At 47.9% G+C, this 23,049-nt stretch overlaps 1 long non-coding RNA gene across 1 annotated transcript; it reads left to right on the top strand.

Annotated features, from left to right (window-relative positions):
• Positions 1 to 5,335: 5,335 nt before the first annotated feature.
• Positions 5,336 to 12,881, top strand: LOC142931335 (uncharacterized). Its single transcript, XR_012947330.1, has 3 exons — positions 5,336 to 7,130; positions 8,255 to 8,381; positions 9,859 to 12,881. It is a non-coding gene; the product is annotated as an uncharacterized LOC142931335 (long non-coding RNA).
• The last annotated feature ends 10,168 nt before the right edge of the window (positions 12,882 to 23,049 follow it).

Here is a 23,049-nt window from a genome sequence, read left to right as displayed (position 1 = left end):
CGAGGAGCCAGTTGGAGTTGTGAGCGTCACGTGCGAGCGTCACGTGTATTTAGCCTGTGACGATTGCGACGTCATCGCCGGATGTGACGCGCAGGATGTGACGCTAAGAAATTCGATACCTGCCAGTGACGTCAGCTGACACCGCCCCCAACAATTATGTTTGTTACGTCACAGACCGAGGTTGCGCCCTAATTAATTATGAAACATTTTTATCACGCGGCGTCTCACGCAGCGCCTATAGCGGTAGCGGGGAGGATAATGGCGGGGGGGGAGGAGGGGGCGCGGTCCGTAGCGCTGCCGCGGTGTACGCGTTCCTGTCGGCCATCTTACACAGGGAAGAGTTTCCCGCTTTGGCCCAATCCCCGTGTCCCGTTTCTTCGTGGGGGTGGGGAGTGGGGAGGTGAAGTGGTGACGTGTTGATGACGCCCATCGCCGGCTTTGCCATTCACAGCGGCGGGCGACGCTTCCCTTGCGTAAGATGGCCGCCGGCGGCGAGTCGCAGGTTTGCGGTGGCGGCGTTCAGGGCGCACATGGGGCGCGCGCTCCCTTCACTCGGAGGCAGCGAGAGAGGCGGCCTTCGATAAGCTCCGATAAACAACACCCAGCTAAAGCAGCGTGTCTCCTTGCTGCTGCTGTGTTCGTTACGTAAGGGAACCGGCCGGCTTGGCTTCACCACCACCACCGCCAACAACAACAACCACCACCTTCAGTCGCGCGCTTCTCCTGCGAGATTTCAAAGCTCCTGGGGGGCCTCTTTGCGGGCTCGCTCGCTCGCTCGCGCCATCGTCCATGGCCGTGTCGCGGGGAGACGTCGTCTACCAGAAGGGGCAGGTGATGGACAAGTCGCGCCCGCTCCTCCTCTCCCATACCCCCTCCTCTTTGTGCTCCACGTTTCCACTGCTGGACGAGGGCCTCTGCACACCCCGTGGGGTTTATTAACTTGACCATACTTCACCTCGCCTGCTCAGTGCGGGTTGGTGAGAGTAATGGGTAGCGTCAGTAGAGTCGTGGCTGTCGGATACACTTCTTCTGTATGCTGTGCACCGCGAAGCAGAATGAACACGTTATTGACGTTATGTTATTGACGTTATGTTGACGTTATGTTATTGACGTTATGTTGTGTTATTGACGTTATGTTGTTGACGTTATGCTATTGACGTGTTGTGTTATTGACGTTATGTTGTTGTGTTATTGACGTTATGCTATTGACGTTATGTTGTTGACGTTATGTTATTGACGTTATGTTATTGACGTTATGTTGTTGTGTTATTGACGTTATGTTCTTCTTTGGTTCTTTCGGTAAAGTCACGTAGAATGAGAATAAAATAATAAATTGATAAAATAAAATAACACAATAATATTCTCACGACGTTTCGGCCACAACACAAGCGGCCTTCATCAGGTGAAGGGACGAGACTGTCTGGTAGGACAGCGCTGGAGTGAAAAAAGGCACGCTCAGATCACGACCTTTAAGCTGTGTCAGAAGAAACAAAGCGCCTTGACAAAGGAATTAGCATAGAATTTAGCATTGAAATGGCCGAGTGATTAGCTTGTGACTGGTCACAGAAATGGCTATGTTAAAGTTAAAGCATACACATCCGCAGAGGCACCCCTTGACAAAGGAATTAGCATATAATTTAGCATTGAAATAGCTAAGTTAAAGCATACACATCCGCAGAGGCACCCCTTGACAAAGGAATTAGCATAGAATTTAGCATTGAAATAGCTGAGTGATTAGCTTGTAACTGGTCACAGAAATAGCTATGTTAAAGTCAGAGCATACACATTCACCGAGGCACCTAGTATAAATCAAACAGGAGAATTTAGCATTGAAATAACTAGGCGAATTAAGCATTGAAATAACTGAGTGATTAGCTAGTGACTGGTCACAGAAATGGCTATGTTGAAGTCAAGGCCTACACATCTGAGCTATTCACAGTAACTGGGTATACAATACAATGTATAATGAATACTATATAGTGAAACGATAAAAACTAAAGTTTAAATTACCTTAATGTTATCAATAAACTCTATATTCTCCAATCAGCTAAGGTACCAACAATAAGTCGTTATATATCACAATGCTATATGGCGAAAAAATGGGTGGATTCTTACCCTCAACTTTAGCAACACGGATAGCTACGGGCCCCGTTCAGACGGACGAGTTCATCCAAGGTCGGAACAGAGGAGGGGGAAAGAGACAGCTGCGAGGCGCTATTATACTCCATTTTGTAAACCATACCATTAACCGTGGTGTGAGAGGTATTAAGAGTCAATGCTGGCAAAAGAGCTGCGGTCTGAAGGTCATCGTAAAATACAATTAATTAAGAACGGAAATGGTTTAAAACATCTTTCCAATGGTTACTAGGCCAGAATCCATCTTCTCGGTTGAAATTGTCTCTGTGCTTGTATATGTGAATGGCCTCATGAACGAATCTCTCATGGTAGCCGGTTGGTTTGCAAAGAACCTCTGTCTTGGAGAAGTCAATGTCATGTGAGCCCACTGAATTATAACAGTGATCTGCCACGGCAGAGGAGTTCGTCCTACCGTGTTTCAAGTCTGCTTTATGTCCACGGATGCGGTCCGAGATATGTCGTTTGGTTTCTCCAATGTAGCTACTACCACAGAGGCACTTTAGTTTGTAAACGCCCGGGTAACTGTATGTCTGGAACAGCATCTTTTACAGATGGAACTAGATCATGGATTTTATGTATTGTGTAGAATCGGACCTGGATCTTGTGTTTATTCAGAATTTTGGAGATCTTTTTAGTGACCCCTGCAATGTAGGGTAAGGTGATGGTTTTGAGTGGCTCCACAAGAGAATCCTTCATGATTGGAGTGATGGCTTTGCGGATCGTGTAGTCGGAGTAACCATTAGCCCTGAGAGCCTGGTGTACGTGCTTGAGTTCACTGGTAATGTGTTCCTGGTCGGAAATGCATTGGACTCTATGGTATAGAGTCTTGATGAGGGAGTTCTGGGATGGATGGTGGTGGGAATCCGGTTTCAAGTAAGCATCTGTATGGGTGGCTTTCCTGTAGACAGAGTGGCTCATTGAACCATCATGTCTCCTTTTAATTAAGAAATCCAAAAAGGGTAGTTTGCCATCTTTTTCGACCTCCATGGTAAATCTGATGGCTGGGTGTATGGAATTGATGTGGTCGCGGAATTGGTCTAGAGCAGGCTGGCCATGTGGCCAGATGACAAAGGTGTCATCCACGTACCTCTTCCATAAGGTCGGACGTAGAGTGGCAGTCTGGATGGCGTCAGTTTCAAATTTTTCCATGAATACGTTGGCTACAACCGGAGATAAGGGGGAGCCCATTGGGGTGCCCTCAGTTTGTTTGTAGAAAGTTCCATTCCAGGTGAAGTATGTGTTGGTTGAGCAATGTCTCACCAGGGGGGGGTACATCAGTGTGCAGTCCTTGATGAACCAGGTCTTCAATGATATCGATGGTGTCAGGTACCGGGACTTTGGTGAACAAGGACACCACATCAAAACTGACAAGCAGGTCGTCTAGGGACAGGGAAATGCCTTTGATTGTCGATACCAGGTGAGTAGAATTTAGTACCGCAGAGGTGGTTTTTCCAGTGAAAGGTCGCAGTATATCAGCAAGAAAACGTGCCAGTTTATAGGTGGGGGAGTTGATAGTAGAGACGATGGGACGAAGGGGTGTATCTTCTTTGTGTATCTTTGGAAGGCCATATAATCTTGGTGGTCTGGCAGCAGAGGGTTTCAACGAGAACTGTTTGGTCTCATCAATTAATGCTGTTGAATCAGAGATGATTTTGTTCGTTTTGGTTACCAGGCTGTTGGTGGGATCTCTTTTTATTTTTGTATAGCTGCCATCGTTGAGTAGTTCTTGAATTTTGTTATATTCTGTTTTGTCCATGATGACAGTGGCATTGCCCTTGTCGGCTGAGAGGACGACAATATCATCCCTCTTTTTTAATTGAGATAATTCAAAACGTTCGTCTTTGCTGATGTTGCTGGGTGGCAACTTAGCGTTTTTGAGTGGTACAGCGATTTCAGATCTTGCTACGTCTGCAGCGATGGGACTCAAGCCCTTGAGTGCAACGTCGACATGGGCAATGATATAATTAACCAGTAAGTGTCTCGGTGTGACAGCAAAGTTTAGACCTTTAGCTAAAACGGATTTCAGACCATCAGAAATGGAACTGTTACTGCGATTAATTACGACTTTGTTGACGTCTATCTTTTCGGTGTGTGGGTCCAATTTTTTTGCAGGAGAGGTGATTGAATTTGGAAATCAATATGTCCCTACATTTGGTCGACATAGTGGCAGCTGAAGAGGTAGTCATATTGTCTACATGTTCCCAATCCGATGTAGACATTGTTGCTGTCAATGTTAAGTGTGATTTGTAGAGTGTCTTGTCTAACTGATCGAGTTCGGTGCGTGTAAGTCTGATTTTTTCCGAGATAAGAGCGAAGCTAGTTCTAGCTAGAATTCGTTTTGCATTGAGAGAAGTTGCAACAGCAGAGGTTAGTGTAAATGCGGTTGGTATTACCTTAGAGTCGCGGCATCTCTTCAGAAAGGTGAGAGACTCGATTAGTTGATCCTTCTTATTCCAGAGTCTGTTGAATGATCTTAAGGATGTGTGAAATCCCTCCCCGTAGAGGCGGTTAAATTTCGATTTAAAGCTTTCGTGACTGCAAGGATTCTCTTGTGGAGCCACTCAAAACCATCACCTTACCCTACATTGCAGGGGTCACTAAAAAAATCTCCAAAATCCTGAATAAACACAAGATCCAGGTCCGATTCAACACAATACATAAAATCCATGATCTAGTTCCATCTGTAAAAGATGCTGTTCCAGACATACAGTACCCGGGCGTTTACAAACTAAAGTGCCTCTGTGGTAGTAGCTACATTGGAGAAACCAAACGACATATCTCGGACCGCATCCGTGAACATAAAGCAGACTTGAAACACGGTAGGACGAACTCCTCTGCCGTGGCAGATCACTGTTATAATTCAGTGGGCTCACATGACATTGACTTCTCCAAGACGGAGGTTCTTTGCAAATCAACCGGCTACCATGAGAGATTCGTTCATGAGGCCATTCACATATACAAGTACAGAGACAATTTCAACCGAGAAGATGGATTCTGGCTTAGTAACCATTGGAAAGATGTTTTAAACCATTTCCGTTCTTAATTGTTTTTTACGATGACCTTCAGACCGCAGCTCTTTCGCCAGCATTGACTCTTAATACCTCTCACACCACGGTTAATGGTATGGTTTACAACATGGAGTATAATAGCGCCTCGCAGCTGTCTCTCTCCCCCTCCTCTGTTCCGACCTTGGATGAACTCGTCCGTCTGAACGGGGCCCGTAGCTATCCGTGTTGCTAAAGTTGAGGGTGAGAATCCACCCATTTTTTCGCCATATAGCATTGTGATATATAACGACTTATTGTTGGTAGCTTAGTTGATTGGAGAATATAGAGTTTATTGATAACATTAAGGTAATTTATATTTTAGTTTTTTATTGGTTCACTATATAGTATTCATTATACATTGTATTGTATACCCAGTTACTGTGAATAGCTCAGATGTGTAGGCCTTGACTTCAACATAGCCATTTCTGTGACCAGTCACTAGCTAATCACTCAGTTATTTCAATGCTAAATTTGCCTAGTTATTCCAATGCAAAATTCTCCTGTTTGATTTATACTAGGTGCCTCGGTGAATGTGTATGCTCTGACTTTAACATAGCTATTTCTGTGACCAGTTACAAGCTAATCGCTCAGCTATTTCAATGCTAAATTCTATGCTAATTCCTTTGTTAAGGGGTGCCTCTGCGGATGTGTATGCTTTAACTTAGCTATTTCAATGCTAAATTCTATGCTAATTCCTTTGTCAAGGGGTGCCTCTGCGGATGTGTATGCTTTAACTTTAACATAGCCATTTCTGTGACCAGTCACAAGCTAATCACTCGGCCATTTCAATGCTCAATTATATGCTAATTCCTTTGTCAAGGCGCTTTGTTTCTTCTGACACAGCTTAAAGGTCGTGATCTGAGCGTGCCTTTTTCACTCCAGCGCTGTCCTACCAGACAGTCTCGTCCCTTCACCTGATGAAGGCCGCTTGTGTTGTGGCCGAAACGTCGTGAGAATATTATCGTGTTATTTTATTTTATCAATTTATTATTTTATTCTCATTCTATGTGACTTTACCGAAAGAACCAAAGAAGATGAATCCTTGCAGTCACGAAAGCTTTAAATCGAAATTTGACGTTATGTTGTTGACGTTATGTTATTGACGTTATGTTATTGACGTTATGTTGTGTTATTGACGTTATGTTGCTGACGTTATGTTGTTGTGTTATTGACGTTATGTTGTTGACGTTATGTTCGCACGGCACGCGTGTACAGCGCTGTCTGCGCGTGCACGGTTGGGCTTACATGCATTGTACAGTGACACTACAGTGCGGTGTGAATGAAGTCAACAGTGCACTACTTTGTGGCGAATCAACAGCGGTGGTCATATGCGAGTCGCCGCTCGCCGCCCTCGAAATGAGGAATTTCTACCACTGGCTCGGTATATAATTTCCTCTTGCTATCAGTTTCGACGGTGTACTTGCATTCAATTAACCTGCAAATTGCGTGTGTGTCAGCACTGTACGGAACTCGAGCCTTCACTCGTCCGCATTCACAGACCCGCTCTGGTACCAGCGTGGTGAAGTATGGTCAAAACAAGCGCCGCAATGCGCCGCGCCCTGGTACTGCAGTGGACGGACGTCACTTCTCTCGCACAGCGCTCCGGCTGTCGGGGAACGCCGTGGGTCTCGCCGCGTGCTGAGCGTGCCGCGTGCTGAGCGTGCCACGTGCGGCGTGTGCCGCGTGCTGAGCGTGTGCCGCGTGCTGAGCGTGTGGCACGTGCTGAGCGTGTGGCACGTGCTGAGTGTGCCGCGTGCTGAGCGTGGCACGTGCCGCGTGTTGAGCGTAGCACGTGCTGAGCGTGCCACGTGCGGTCGATGTCGACTCAAAAGGGTCGTGGTGGTGATGGTGGTGGTGGTTGTGTGCCCTGTGTAGAGTGACGATTCTGACATTTGGGACGACACAGCGCTCATCAAGGCGTATGACAAAGCCGTCACGTGCTTCAAGGTGAGTGTCTCAGACTCTGGCTGCGAGCTCAACCGGTCCTGGGCCTCCCCTAGGTCGACTCAGCCACAAATGTGGACCAGGCGCGGTGTGTAAACATCGCCACTGGGGAGACAAAGGCGGCCGGGCGTGGTGCTGACCACCCACCCCCTCGTGTGCTCTTCCGGCCTTTATAGGTGCTTGCTAACAGCACTTGCCCCAACAGTCTGTTAAGGCTATACGGGGGGGGGGTCTTTGTATCGCTTGTCTGTGTGTACTTGTGCACTTCGTATCTCTGTGTGCGTGTACATGGTTATATTTACACCTTGAGACGCAACACACCTGTTGCAAGGGATACCCAGGAAAGCCTGACAATATAACACACTTCATGTGTCACGTGCACCACCAGTGGTTACAAAACTAATTTCTTCACGGCTACATTTTTGTTCTCCTTCCCCCACACCTCCGATTAGCATGATTGGCTACGTACGATGCGAAAGAAATTCAACATGCGTACATCTTCGAGTACTGTGTTATCATTCGATGGTAAGCGCCTTGCTCAAGTTCATTTGACTGTTTTTGTCTAAACGAACTTCCTCACCAGGCGGCGGAGAATGTGCACAGTGATGCGTGTGCAGGTTGGAAACATGTCGGCTACAAATATGAATGGGGAAAATGGGCACACAGTGGTTTGACAGCATTGTTGCTAACTCAATAAGGCTGCATTATGCCTAGACTAGTTATAATAAATGGCACTCGACATTGTGCCATAGCAAAGTGACGTAGGATTTCTAAGAGCGCGCTTTTTTGAGTCGATGAGCCATTTTAAATGTCATGTAATGGCGTACATTCATACGCAGCGGGAATTGCTTCTAAATCCTCAAAATTATCCCAGAAAGTCACTCAAATTTGGTCGCTTGGTAAACCCCCAAAAATGCCTCTAAATCGAGCAACAAAATTGCTGAGTTGGCAACACTCTACGAGCCGTTCCAAAGTAGTACGTGTATGTACAGAAGCAGATCGAGACACCCGGTCCTACACGTCTTAGAGCAGGGGTGGGTTACCTACGGCCCGTGACTACGTCAGTGTATATGGCCGTGGCCACACGAAACCCAACCAACCTCAACTAACCGCCCGTGTTCTTTCAGACAGCGCTCAAAAATGGCACCGCCACTTGCAAGAGCCCCAAGACCTACGGGGAGACAAAGTCCGTGAGCAAGCGGGCGAAGACACGGAAGATGGCACAAGAGGAGCAGCGTGTCGCCCTCCGACAAGGTAAATATCCTGAAGCAGAAGATTACTGGTGCTCTGGATGTGGCTGTCACGTTTATTTGCAAATGTGATTTATAACTTTGACCATTACCTGCGTGATGTTAATAGTTGTCCGCTTTGTCGTGTCTGCTGTCCAACCTATATTGGTCTTTCACCAATATTCTTCACAGGCCACCGCTGCTGGTGTTTGGCATTGTAGTGCTGCAGGGAAATCTCAGGGAGAAGGTCCATGAGGTTTGCTTCTCCTGACAAGCAAATAATTTCATGAAACCTCCTTTGCCAGTATTAAATTATGATAATAGGGTTTTCCCCTTTCAGTTTTATTGCCAGAAAGGGGAAAGCCATATTATCATAATCAAATTCTTCTTTTGCGTAGAAACCCCCCATGATTTCGTGAGAGAGTTGCTTCTGCCGAAATCCACTCTCAGTCTGTTTAGGCTCCACCGTGTGAGCCATTTGGAGTTGTAGCCAGATGCGAGCTCAGTGTTAATGTGCCATTTTATTGAGAGACTGCTACCGTGTGGTGTTATCTCGGTGTGGCCTGGGACTGTTTTGTTGTTTTTTGCTGCCTTGCCCAAGCTTGATAAATCGGACTCCCGTAATTAATAAATTTCTTTGTTTATATTTAGTGACTTGCTAACCATTTTCTTTATTTTTCACTCCTATCATTTCATTTGTATTGTTTGCTGTTGTACTTTGCTGAGCTCCCCATTCTGGACCATCTGTGAAAATGAGCTTCATAGCTCATCGAATTCTTCCAGTCTAAATAAAGATTCTCATGTATGTATGTTGAATTACTTTCGCACAATATTCTTGGTTCTTTCGGTAAAGTCACGTAGAGGGGAAATAAGAAAATAATACAAATAAAACACTAAAATTCTCACGACGTTTCGCACCGTACATAGCCAAACGCGCTAGTCAGAGGTGCAGGGGAAGTACAAGAAACTGAAGACAAAAAGCAGTTCTAAAGAAATTAGTTTTCAGTCTAGATGTAAAAGTGCATAGCTCCAGTGCCTTCTTAATATCGGAAAGAAAGAGCGTTCTAGATGGCCGCAGAAGCGAATCTGAAAGTGCACAGTGAAAAATCGAGCCAAAAGTTTGATGGTTAGCCAAACGGTCCCTTTGTGTGTTCCCCGCTGCGACAACACTGAGAACAAGGAACACAAATTGTACGTAAGCATACACAGTCCTGCGGATGGCAATTTTCCTCAGCTAAATGCCGATGTCGAGGTCTTCCAGCCACGGGAGCTCTTCAGGAGAGAGTTAATGCAGTTTTACTTTTCTTCCGTTGGTGGAGCGCAGACTACAGCAGTTTACTTTGTGGAGACTCGAGGCAGCCAGGCGTGGTGCTGGCCGCATCGCCGCCTTGTTGCGCCATGCCGTCCTCCGTAGGTGTGCCAACAGCGCTTGCTCCAGTGGCACGCGTCGGCTAGACGGGGTCAATCGTTGCCCATCTCTGTGCCAACCTCTCGCGTGCCAGTGGAGGCCGGGCGACCTGTGCCAGGCTGCTTGGTCCGAGGACGGCGTGGTCTACGACGCCACGATCAAGTCGGTGGACGCCAGCGCCGGCACGTGCGTCGTGGTCTTCACGGGCCACGGCAACGAGGATGAGCTGAAGCTCGCCGATCTTCTGCCGCCAGCGGCGGAGTCTGCCGCCGGCGCCGGCGGAGAGAGCGACGCGGCCGCGAGCTGTGACGCCGACTCAGCGTCCCGGGCCGGCAAGGTGAGTCGGGGCGGCGGGGCTGTGATGGATTCGGATGAATGGATTCGTTGAGAGTTGAGCTGCCTTTCCTGCTCAAAACATGCAATGGGGCAAATGTTCATTTGCTGTGAGCCAGTGGTGCAAAAACCCGACCCCGCCTCCCCCAAGGCTTAAACTTGTAACTTTTCAAAACCAGTCCTGGGACCACATTGACCATCTTGCACAAACCAAAATGGCGATGTATGGTCAAACAACTCCCCCCCCATGACCCAATACGGCATGGTGAGACCTTCATCTGTCAAGAGGGTTTCATGAAGGGCTGTAAATTATGGCATAATTCTTTCATTGTGGTGGAAAGGAAGCTTTTGATACATTTGTGAAGAAAAGCAGCCTAACCCCTAAACGTTGGCAGCTACGTGGCTCTCGCCAGGACGTGGACCCAGCCCGATGTTTTATTCGGCCATGTTACCGAGGGTGGAGGTGAGGAGGTGCCCTTCTGTTGCAGCGTAACAATACGAGTAGGTTGATTAGCAAGACGAAGATTTTTTTCTGCGTGGGGAATTAAAGATGTGGAGCATCGTTGAACCAAATACATTGCATTTGAAGAGAAGTAAAACCATGAAGAAAACCCGTTTCATGAAGGCTATTTCGATCGATTTTTAAGTCAGATTACAAACTCGTCTGCCACGTGGTTTATAATTCAAGAAGATCTTTGTCTTTTACGTGTGCCATTGGAAGTACAGTGGTGGTGCGGTTCAGTGCACTACGCCCCGAACCCGGCAACTTGAGTTCGACCAATGACAGTGGCTAATATTTAATCTTTTGCTGTGCCTCCCGTAGGTTGCCTCAGCCTTAAATAGTCACCTGGTGCTGTGTGTAAATATCCACATTTGAGGAAACAAGGGCAGCCAAGCATTGTGCTGGCCAACCATCTCCATCGCGTGCCGTGCCGGCATTAATAGATGCTCTCAAACAGCATTTGCCCCAACAGTCTGTTAAAGGCTATGCGGGGGATCTCTGTCATTGTGGAAGTACATGCTGTGCCAACAATGCAGTGCGTAGTTTCAAGGCCCATATCTAATGTTATGTAAATACAGATATTACCTCTTTAGAACGAACCACTAGCGAACCTGGAATGAAAACTTAAACTGGACCTTGAGGAAACACGTGACAGCGTCAATGTGTCGCTGTGTATTTGTAATGGTTTATTTGAACAGGCATCCTAAACAAATGCTAAATTAAAACATGACATACAGGCAGGTACATGTGTACATTATTCATAGAATACAAAAGAAAAACCCATCAATGATTGGATGCTTGGCAGCGAGCACGATCGTTATATATGTGGGGTGGCTAAGGTAACCCGGACGCTGTGTGGAAGTATGCGAATCGACACGAGAATTAACGCCACTGCAGCTATGCTCGTAATAAACGGGCTGTCGTTATGAGCATGGTCCGTTATACGAGGTCAAGCCGTAGTCATTTAAGGAATGCAGAATCGCGCGAAAGCGTCTCTCCGATGTGCGTTCCCGTGTGTGTGCCGACGCCGCAGGAGAGTGCCCCCTCCGCCGACGACTACGAGATGCCAGGCAGACCCAAGGGTGGGCACGGAGCATGGAAGAAGGGTCACAAGCAGAAGCAGAGCGTCCCACCGTGGGCCTACCCGTCGCCACCCTTGTCCCATCCTCCCCCCTTCCCTGGCTTTCCACCTTACGTGAGCACATTCGCCTGGTGGGACACTTGAACGTTGCCGTGTGTGTCATACGAATGAGCGAGTGTTGTTAGGCGAGGAATTAAAAGCGATTGTTACATGCCGACTAGAGCGGTTAATCGATCGGCAGGTCGCACATCGTGGGGGAAAGCGTGTGAAAGAGTAGGCCAAATACCCCCTAAAGCGGCTCTCAGTGTTACCACGTGATACATTACTCACAATACCCCCACAGTGTTACCACGTGATACATTACTCACAATACCACCACAGTGTTACCACGTGACTAGACTCAAGGTAACGAAAACAAATCGGATTCATTTATTTTAACGAAACTTTATTTTGAGTTGTATTCCCCATACAGTATATTTTTTACAGTGTTACAGGCAAATGTACAATTATTGTTATTTTTATGCCTAACAATGCTTCCCTTTTTTGTTTAACCATAACACATTTTATAACACTTACAGGTATGTGCATTTAAATACACTTAATTATCGCGTCTTGACTTACGAACCATTCGACTTATAAAGGCTGTTCAGGAACAGAACCCATTAGTAAGTCAGCCACTTGTGTGTGTGTGTGTGTGTCCATGTGTGTGTCCATGTGTGGGGAGCAATAGTGTAGCGGTTAGCGCGCTGCGCTATGAACCTGGCGACCCGGGTTCGATTCCCTCTCACGGCCAACACCAGTGACGATTATCTGAACCGGTCCCGGGCCTCCCCTAGGTCGACTCAGCCTCAAATGAGTACCTGGTGCGGTGTAAACATCGCCACTGGGGAGACAAAGGCAGTCGGGCGTGGTGCTGGCCACCCACCCACTCGTGTACCATTTCGGCCTTCATAGGTGCTCGCTAACAGCACTTGCCCCTACAGTCTGTTAAGGCAAAACGGGGGATCTTTGTCTTTGTGTGAGGAGCGGTCGTGTAGGTTTTACGTTCTTGCTAACAGCCCTTGTCCAAACAGTCTGTGAAGGCTATGCGGGGGTTCTTTGTCTTTTGCCTTTGTGTGTGATGTTTTAATTCGGGCTTTTTAACTTTTAAAATGAAATAGTTGAATGAAAGAGGTTTCTGAGCCATAAAAATGAAAGTTTATTCGTCTTGGCAATGGCATTAGTGGCGGCGGTGTTGGCATCGTGGTGATGGCGTTGTTGGTGTTGGCGTTCGCGGCGTTGGGAGTGTCCGTGACATTGGTGGAGGTGCTGACGTTGACGGCTGCGGCACGAATCAGCTTCTCATTCTCGTGACGCAGCCGTTGATTCTCCTTCTCTACGAGCCGGCTCTCCTCATGCAGCATCTGTGGATGCAGCACCATCGCCCTCTCACGTGTATTTATCCTGTGACGAATGTGACGTCATCGCCGGATGTGATGCGGTTAGAATCCGACACCGGCCGGGCACGTCAGCTGACCCCCCCCCCCCCAAAAATGGGGTCTGTGACATCACAGACCGAGGTGCGCCTTATTTATTTATTTTAACTCAAGCGGTTTTTCGTGCCGTGCCCCTAGCGGTAGCGGGGAGGATAACGGTGGGGGGTGGGGGGACGGTAGGGGGGGTCGGGAGCGCTGCCGCGATGTACGCGTTGCTGTCGACCATCTTACACAGGGAAAAGTTTCTCGCTTTTGCCAATCCCTGTGTCCCCTCACGGCGTGGGGGGAGGGAGAGGTGAAGGGGGGGGGGCGTGTTGAAGACGTCATCGCCGGCTTTCCCGTTCACAACAACGGGCGACGCTTTCCTCACGTAAGATGGCCGCTGGTGACAATCGTTTGCGAGTTTGAAGTTGCAGGGCAGTTTTTTTCTCGTCGCATTCCAGCGCCTTTCTCTTCTTTCTGAGGCAGCAAGACACGCGGGCTTCCACTGCCAATAACCACCAATGACAACCAACTCACGTGTCTCCTTGTTGTTGTTGCAGTATTAATTACCTGAGGGACCGACAGCCTTGGCTTCTTCACCACCATCAACCGAGAGTGGTCTATGGGAGTCGAGTTTCTTCTGGTAGAGGGCACAGCTCCAGATTAGTTCGAGTGTAAAATAAAAGTTGCCTACAACGAGCTGGCTAAGTGCGTGAGGGAGGATGCACGACTGGAGAAAACAACTGGGAATATGCACAACTTGTGCGGGTTTCACGACGTATTGATATTTACGCCACCCAAAACAAAACCTTTCTTTTTTTATTTAAAGCTTTCGTGACTGCAGTGATTCATATTCTTGGTTCTTTCGGTAAAGTCACGTTGAAGGGAAACAAAATATGTATAAAACAATCAAAATTCTCACGACGTTTCGACCATAACAGAAACGGTCATCATCAGGTGTGAAAATGTTCTTGCCGTTGGTTTTCACAGCTGATGATGACTGCTTGTGTTGCAGTCGAAACGTCGTGAGAATTTTTATTGTTTTATATATATATTATTACTTTATTGTTTCCCATCAACGTGACTTTACCGACAGAGCTAAGAATATGAATTACTGCAGTCACCAAAGCTTTAAATCAAAATTCTTCTTTTAATTAACAATTAATTTCTCCTACACAACCAAGCCAGCATCAGGACTCAAGGTAACGAAAACAAAACGAATTTATTTTCATGTTACTTTATTTTAAGTTGTATTTACCATACAGTACATTTTTTAGAGTGTTACATGCAAATATACAATAATTCTTATTTATAAGCTTAACAGTGCTTCCCTTTTTTCGTTTAACTATAACACATTTTATGACACCGACGGATATGTGCATTTAAATACAGTACATTATTGCTTCCCGACTGACAAACCATTCGACTTACGAAGGGTCCTCGGGAACAGAACCCATTAGTAAGTCAGGCACGTGCGTGTGTGTGCGTCCATGTGTGTGTGAGGAGTGGTCGTGTACGTCATACGTCCTTGCTAACAGGCATTATCCAAACAGTCTGTTAAGGCTATACGGGGGTCCTTTGTCTTTTGCCTTTATGTGGGTGATGTTTTTATTCGGGCTCTTAAACGTGTCAAATTGAAGCGTTTACGAAAGAAGTTTCTGAGACATCGAAATTTAAGCTTCTTGGTCTTGTTGGTGACGTTGGCGGTGGGGGTGTCAGTGGCGGCGATGGAGGCGGTAGCGTCATCAGCGTCGGCGTTCGAGGCGGTGGGAGCGTCTGCGGCATTGGTGGACGATGTGGTGTTGGCTGTGGCAGCAAAGGAGGTCTCCTCGTTAGTCGTGATAACGGCGGTGGTGGCGTCATCGGCGTCGGCGTTCGCGGCGGTGGGAGCGTCGGCGGCATTGGCGGAGACGTTGGCCGTGGCGGCGTGGGCGGCTGCGGCACGAATCAGCTTCTCGTTCTCGTGACGCAGCCGTTGATTCTCCTTCTTTACGAGCCAGTTCTGTTCACACAGCATCTGTTGATTCAGCACCATTGCGTTATCCCGAAGCAGTATCTCTAGACGCAATGCCTCATTGTCTTTACGCGTCTCCGCCTCCCTGAACCTAAGGAATGCGTTGTCGTCTTCCACCGTGCGTCTTCTTTGACGCAGCTTCACGTTTTCCTCGCACAGCATGGTGCTGTAACGCTGGGTGTTGGATAGGTTACAGCTCCAACGTCGCCACAGGAATATCTGGATCACAGCCATCATCACTATCGCAACGGCCATGAGCTGCTGTGACACAACGCATGGCAAGGGGTCTATGTTGGGCTTTGTGACCAATGGAGTCGGGTAGTTGACACTGCCTCCTCCTTTGTAGTCAACCAGTCTGGAAAAGTGAATCAAGAGCAACGCGACAAACGGTATGACTACATGCAGGAGCAGCATCTTGCCACGACGTGTTGCCAACGCGAAGCCAGTTCGGGTGTGAAACTCGCGTGTGAGCGTCACGTGTGTATTAAGCCTGTGACGATTGCGACGTCATCGCCGGATGTGACGCGCTGACCCCGCCCCCAAATCGGATGAATGACGTCACAGACCGAGCCGCGCCCTTATTATTTATTTATTTGCCTCGCGCGGCGTCTCGCGCAGCGCCCCTAGCGGTAGCGGGGAGGTTTGACGGTGGGGGGGGGCAAACGGGGGGAGGTGGAGGGGCGTGTTGTAGACGTCATCGCCGGATTTCCCGTTCACCACAACGGGCGACGCTTCCCTCACGTAAGATGGCCGCTGGTGACAATCGTTTGCGAGTTTGAAGTTGCAGGGCAGTTTTTTTCTCGTCGCATTCCAGCGCCTTTCTCTTCTCTCTGAGGCAGCAAGACACGCGGCCTTCCACTGCCAATAACCACCAATGACAACCAACTCACGTGTCTCCTTGTTGTTGCAGTATTAATTACGTAAGGGACCGACAGCCTTGGCTTCTTCACCACCATCAACCGAGAGTGGTCTCTGGGAGTCGAGTTTCTTCTGGTAGAGGGCACAGCTCCAGATTAATTCGAGTGTAAAATAAAAGTTGCCTACAACGAGCTGGCTAAGTGCGTGAGGGAGGATGCACGACTGGAGAAAACAACTGGGAATATGCACAACTTGTGCGGGTTTCACGACGCATTGATATTTACGCGACCCAAAACAAAACCTTTATTTTTATTTAAAGCTTTCGTGACTGAAATAATTCATATTCTTGGTTCTTTTGGTAAAGTCACGTTGAAGGGAAACAATAACAATAATATATATATAAAACAATCAAAATTCTCACGACGTTTCGACTGCAACACAAGTAGTCATCATCAGGTGTGAAAACCAACGGCAAAAAACATTTTTTCAAATGTTTCTTGCCGTTTGTGTTGCAGTCGAAACGTCGTGAGAATTTTATTATATATATTTTATTGTTTCCCTTCAACGTGACTTTACCGAAAGAGCTAAGAATATGAATTACTGCAGTCACCAAAGCTTTAAATCAAAATTATTTTAATTAATTTCTCCTACACAACCAAACCAGCATCAGGACTCAAGGTAACGAAAACAAAACGAATTTCTTTTTATGTTACTTTATTTTAAGTTGTATTTACCATACAGTACATTTTTTAGAGTGTTACATGCAAATATACAATAATTCTTATTTATAAGCTTAACAGTGCTTCCCTTTTTTTGTTTAACCATAACACATTTTATGACACCGACGGATATGTGCATTTAAATACAGTACATTATTGCTTCCCGACTGACAAACCATGCGGCTTACGAAGGGTCATCAGGAACAGAACCCATTAGTAAGTCAGGCACGTGCGTGTGTGTGCGTCCATGTGTGTGTGAGGAGTGGTCGTGTACGTCATACGTCCTTGCTAACAGCCATTATCCAAACAGTCTGTTAAGGCTATACGGGGGTCCTTTGTCTTTTGCCTCTATGTGGGTGATGTTTTTATTCGGGCTCTTAAACGTGTCAAATTGAAGCGTTTACGAAAGAAGTTTCTGAGACATCGAAATTTAAGCTTCTTGGTCTTGTTGGTGACGTTGGCGGTGGGGGTGTCAGTGGCGGCGATGGAGGCGGTAGCGTCATCAGCGTCGGCGTTCGAGGCGGTGGGAACGTCTGAGGCATTGGTGGACGATGTGGTGTTGGCCGTGGCAGCAAAGGAGGTCTCCTCGTTAGTCGTGATAGCGGCGGTGGTGGCGTCATCGGCGTCGGCGTTCGCGGCGGTGGGAGCGTCCGCGGCATTGGCGGTGACGTTGGCCGTGGCGGCGTGGGCGGCTGCGGCACGAATCAGCTTCTCGTTATCGTGACGCAGCCGTTGATTCTCCTTCTTTACGAGCCAGTTCTTTTCACGCAGCATCTGTGGATTCAGCACCATTGCGTTCTCCCGAAGCAGTATCTCTAGACGCAACGCCTCATTGTCTTTACGCGTCTCCGCCTCCCTGAACCTGAGGAATGCGTTGTCGTCTTCCACCGTGCTTCTTCTTTGACACAGCTTCATGTTTTCCTCGCACAGCATGGCGCTGTAACGCTCGGTGTTGGATAGGTTACAGCTCCAACGTCGCCACAGGAATATCTCGATCACAGCCATCATCACTATCGCAATGGCCATGAGCTGCTGTGACACAACGCATGGCAAGGGGTCTATGTTGGGCTGTGTGACCAATGGAGTCGGGGTCGGGTAGTTGGCACTGTCTCCTTTATAACCAACCAATCCGGTAATGTGAATCAAGGTCAACATGACAAACGCCTTGACCCCATACAGCAGCACTATCTTGACCACGCGTGTTGCCAGTGAGGAGCCAGTTGGAGTTGTGAGCGTCACGTGCGAGCGTCACGTGTATTTAGCCTGTGACGATTGCGACGTCAGCGCCGGATGTGACGCACAGGATGTGACGCTTAGAAATTCGATACCTGCCAGTGACGTCAACTGACACCGCCCCCAACAATTATGTTTGTTACGTCACAGACCGAGGTTGCGCCCTAATTAATTATAAAACATTTTTATCGCGCGGCGTCTCGCGCAGCGCCTATAGCGGTAGCGGGGAGGATAATGGCGGGGGGGGGGGAGACGGGGAAGAGGGGGCGCGGTCCGTAGCGCTGCCGCGGTGTACGCGTTCCTGTCGGCCATCTTACACAGGGAAGAGTTTCCCGCTTTGGCCCAATCCCCGTGTCCCGTTTCTTCGTGGGGGTGGGGAGTGGGGAGGTGAAGTGGTGACGTGTTGATGACGCCCATCGCCGGCTTTCCCATTCACTGCGGGGGGCGACGCTTCCCTTGCGTAAGATGGCCGCCGGCGGCGAGTCGCAGGTTTGCGGTGTTCAGGGCGCACATGGGGCGCGCGCTCCCTTCACTCGGAGGCAGCGAGAGAGGCGGCCTTCGATAAGCTCCGATAAACAACACTCAGCTAAAGCAGCGTGTCTCCTTGCTGCTGCTGCTGTTGTGTTCGTTACGTAAGGGAACCGGCCGGCTTGGCTTCACCACCACCCCCGCCGCCAACAACAACCACCACCTTCAGTCGCGCGCTTCTCCTGCGAGGTTTCAAAGCTCCTGGGGGGCCTCTTTGCGGGCTCGCTCGCTCGCTCGCGCCATCGTCCATGGCCGTGTCGCGGGGAGACGTCGTCTACCAGAAGGGGCAGGTGATGGACAAGTCGCGCCCGCTCCTCCTCCTCTCCCATACCCCCTCCTCTTTGTGCTCCACGCGTCCACTGCTGGACGAGGGCCTCTGCACACCCCGTGGGGTTTATTAACTTGACCATACTTCACCTCGCCTGCTCAGTGCGGGTTGGTGAGAGTGGGGGGTAGCGTCAGTAGAGTCGTGGCTGTCGGATGCACTTCTTCTGTATGCTGTGCACCGCGAAGCAGAATGAACACGTTATTGACGTTATGCTATTGACGTTATGTTGTTGACGTTATGTTATTGACGTTATGTTATTGACGTTATGTTGTGTTATTGACGTTATGTTGTTGTGTCATTGACGTTATGTTGACGTTATGTTGTTATGCTATTGACGTTATGTTGTTGTGTTATTGACGTTATGTTGTGTTATTGACGTTATGTTGTGTTATTGACGTTATGTTGTGTTATTGACGTTATGTTGTTGACGTTATGTTATTGACGTTATGTTATTGACGTTATGTTGTGTTATTGACGTTATGTTGTGTTATTGACGTTATGTTGTTGACGTTATGTTCGCACGGTACGCGTGTACAGCGCTGTCTGCGCGTGCACTGTTGGGCTTACGTGCATTGTACAGTGACACTACAGTGCGGTGTGAATGAAGTCAACAGTGCACTACTTTGTGGCGAATCAACAGCGGTGGTCATATGCGAGTCGCCACTCGCCGCCCTCGAAATGAGGATTTTATACCACTGGCTCGGTATATAATTTCCTCTTGCTATCAGTTTCGACGGTGTACTTGCATTCAATTAACTAGCAAATTGCGTGTATGTCAGCACTGTACGGAACTCGAGCCTTCACTCGCCCGCATTCACAGACCCGCTCTGGTACCAGCGTGGTGAAGTATGGTCAATACAAGCGCCGCAATGCGCCGCGCCCTGGTACTGCAGTGGACGGACGTCACTTCTCTCGCACAGCGCTCCGGGTGTCGGGGAACGCCGTGGGTCTCGCCGCGTGCTGAGCGTGCCGCGTACTGAGCGTGCGGCGTGTGCCGCGTGCTGAGCGTGTGCCGCGTGCTGAGCGTGTGCCGCGTGCTGAGCGTGTGCCGCGTGCTGAGCGTGTGCCGCGTGCTGAGCGTGTGCCGCGTGCTGAGCGTGTGCCGCGTGCTGAGCGTGTGCCGCGTGCTGAGCGTGTGCCGCGTGCTGAGCGTGCCACGCGCCGCACGCCGCACGCGGCACGCTCAGCACGTGCCGCGTGCTGAGCGTGCCGCGTGCTGAGCGTGCCGCGTGCGGTCGATGTCGACTCAAAAGGGTCGTGGTGGTGGTGCTGATGGTGGTGGTTGTGTGCCCTGTGTAGAGTGACGATTCTGACATTTGGGACGACACAGCGCTCATCAAGGCGTATGACAAAGCCGTCACGTCCTTCAAGGTGAGTGTCTCCGACTCTGGCTGTGAGCTCAACCGGTCCTGGGCCTCCCCTAGGTTGACTCAGCCACAGATGAGGACCAGGCGCGGTGTGTAAACATCGCCACTGTGGAGACAAAGGCGGCCGGGCGTGGTGCTGGCCACCCACCCCCTCGTGTGCTATGCCGGCCTTCATAGGTGCTCGCTAACAGCACTTGCCCCAACAGTCTGTTAAGGCTGTAAGGGGGGGGTCTTTGTCTTTGTATCGCTTGTCTGTGTTTACTTGTGCACTTCGTATCTCTGTGTGCGTGTACATGGTTATATTTACACCTTGAGACACAACACACCTGTTGCAAGGGATACCCGGGAAAGCCCGACAATATAACACACTTCGTGTGTCACGTGCACCACCAGTGGTTACAAAACTTATTTCTTCACGGCTACATTTTTGTTCTCCTTCCCCCACACCTCCGATTAGCATCATTGGCTACGTACGATGCGAAAGAAATTCAACATGCGCACACCTTCGAGTACTGTGTTATCATTCGATGGTAAGCGCCTTGCTCAAGTTGATTTGACTGTTTTTGTCTAAACGAACTTCCTCACCAGGCGGCGGAGAACGTGCACAGTGATGCATGCGCAGGTTGGAAACATGTCAGCCACAAATATGAATGGGGAAAATGGGCACACAGTGGTTTGACAGTTGCTAACTCAATAAGGCTGCATTATGCCTAGACTAGTTATAATAAATGGCACTCGACACTGTGCCATAGCAAAGTGATGTAGGATTTCTAAGAGCGTGCTTTTTTGAGTCGATGAGCCATTTTAAATGTCATGTGAATGCGTACATTCATACGAGCGGGAATTGCTTCTAAATCCTCAAAATTATCCCAGAAAGTCACTCAAATTTGGTCGCTTGGTAAACCCCCCAAAATGCCTCTAAATCGAGCAACAAAATTGCTGAGTTGGCAACACTCTACGAGCCGTTCAAAAGTAGTACGTGTATGTACAGAAGCAGATCGAGACACCCGGTCTTACACGTCTTAGAGCAGGGGTGGGTTACCTACGGCCCGTGACTACGTCAGTGTATATGGCCGTGGCCACACGAAACCCAACCAACCTCAACTAACCGCCCGTGTTCTTTCAGACAGCGCTCAAAAATGGCACCGCCACTTGCGAGAGCCCCAAGACCTACGGGGAGACAAAGTCCGTGAACAAGCGGGCGAAGACACGGAGACGGCACAAGAGGAGCAGCGTGTCGCCCTCCGACAAGGTAAATATCCTGAAGTAGAAGATTAGTGGTGCTCTGGATGTGGCTGTCACGTTTATTTGCAAATGTGATTTATAGCTTTGACCATTACCTGCGTGATGTTAATAGTTGTCCGATTTGTCGTGTCTGCTGTCCAACCTATATTGGTCTTTTACCAATATTCTTCACAGGCCAACGCTTCTGGTGTTTGGCATTGTAGTGTTGCAGGGTAATCTCAGGGAGAAGGTCCATGAGAATAAAATAATAAATTGATCAAATAAAATAACACAATGCTAATTCCTTCGTCAAGGCTCTTTGTTCCTCTCACACAGCTTAAAAGCCGTGATCTGAACGTGGCTCTCTCACTCCAGCGCTGTCCTACCAGACAGTCTCGCTCCCTTCACCTGATGAAGGCCGCTTGTGTTGTGGCCGAAACGTCGTGAGAATATTATTGTGTTATTTTATTTTATCAATTTATTATTTTATTCTCATTCTACGTGACTTTACCGAAAGAACCAAAGAAGATGAATCATTGCAGTCACGAAAGCTTTAAATCGAAATTTAAGGTCCATGAGGTTTGCTTCTCCTGACAAGCAACTTATTTCATGAGACCTCCTTTGCCAGTATTAAATTATGATAATAGGGTTTTCCCCTTTCTGTTTTATTGCCAGAAAGGGGAAAGCCATATTATCATAATCAACTTCTTCTTTTGCGTAGTGTTGTATATGTGGGTGTGTGAAAATTGATGAAAAATAATTAAAATTAAATGAAAGTCGAAATTTGCATAATTAATCCGAAATTATGCTAATTCGTGTAATTATGCATGTAACTATGCTAATTAGAGAGGTAATCGTATTAATTTATACGAGTGGGTGTGGTTGTGTTAATGATAGCCTTTATGATAATCAGGCCCCGCCTCGTTGACGAGGTGGGGTTATCAATCAGGATAACGCAATCAATCGTGTGCAGTTACGCTAGTGTCAATTCGGCCTCGTTGTCTAACTTCGTATTATTGATCAGCATAATACAATGATTCTCGCTTTAACACTCCCCGAGTGTTCATATTTTAGGTCCCATGTTCATATCGTTCGCTTTAGTTTAATGAGTGTGGATTGGTGTGTTTATAGTTTAGGTTTTCGAGTTCATATCATATTTTAGGTCCCATGTTCATATCGTTCGCTTTAGTTTAATGAGTGTGGATTGGTGTGTTTATAATTTAGGTTCCCGAGTTCATATCTCATCGCAGGATACAGGTTTTATGCAAAAATTTCAGGAAAGAATCACACGACCACTTCTGTATTAATCAATTTATTTTCTAATTAAACCTTAACTATAATATGTATGTGAACTCTCAATCTTGGAACTTCAACACGATATCCACACGGTTTCAAGACAGTATCATCAACGACTTTACGATTTCACTTTGATAACACATGGACCCCGCATAAAGCGATTGCTGTTAGTGAGAGAGAGAGTCAGGACATGCAAATGCTATGCTACACAAAAGCTTATACATTATAATATGAACGATCATTATGCTTGAAATGGTCAGCACATGATCACAGGAGATTGATTAACATGCAACGGTATTCATATAAAAAGACAATCAAACAGTTATTATTTCCAAAGGCATAAAT

Source organism: Petromyzon marinus, chromosome 52 (assembly GCF_048934315.1).
Source record: "Petromyzon marinus isolate PM22_M1 ecotype Great Lakes invasive population chromosome 52, UKy_Petmar_22M1.pri1.0, whole genome shotgun sequence".
Classification (NCBI taxonomy): domain Eukaryota; kingdom Metazoa; phylum Chordata; class Hyperoartia; order Petromyzontiformes; family Petromyzontidae; genus Petromyzon; species Petromyzon marinus.
Note: the sequence above shows the minus strand (reverse complement) of the source record. Positions and strands in the feature narration are given on the sequence as shown.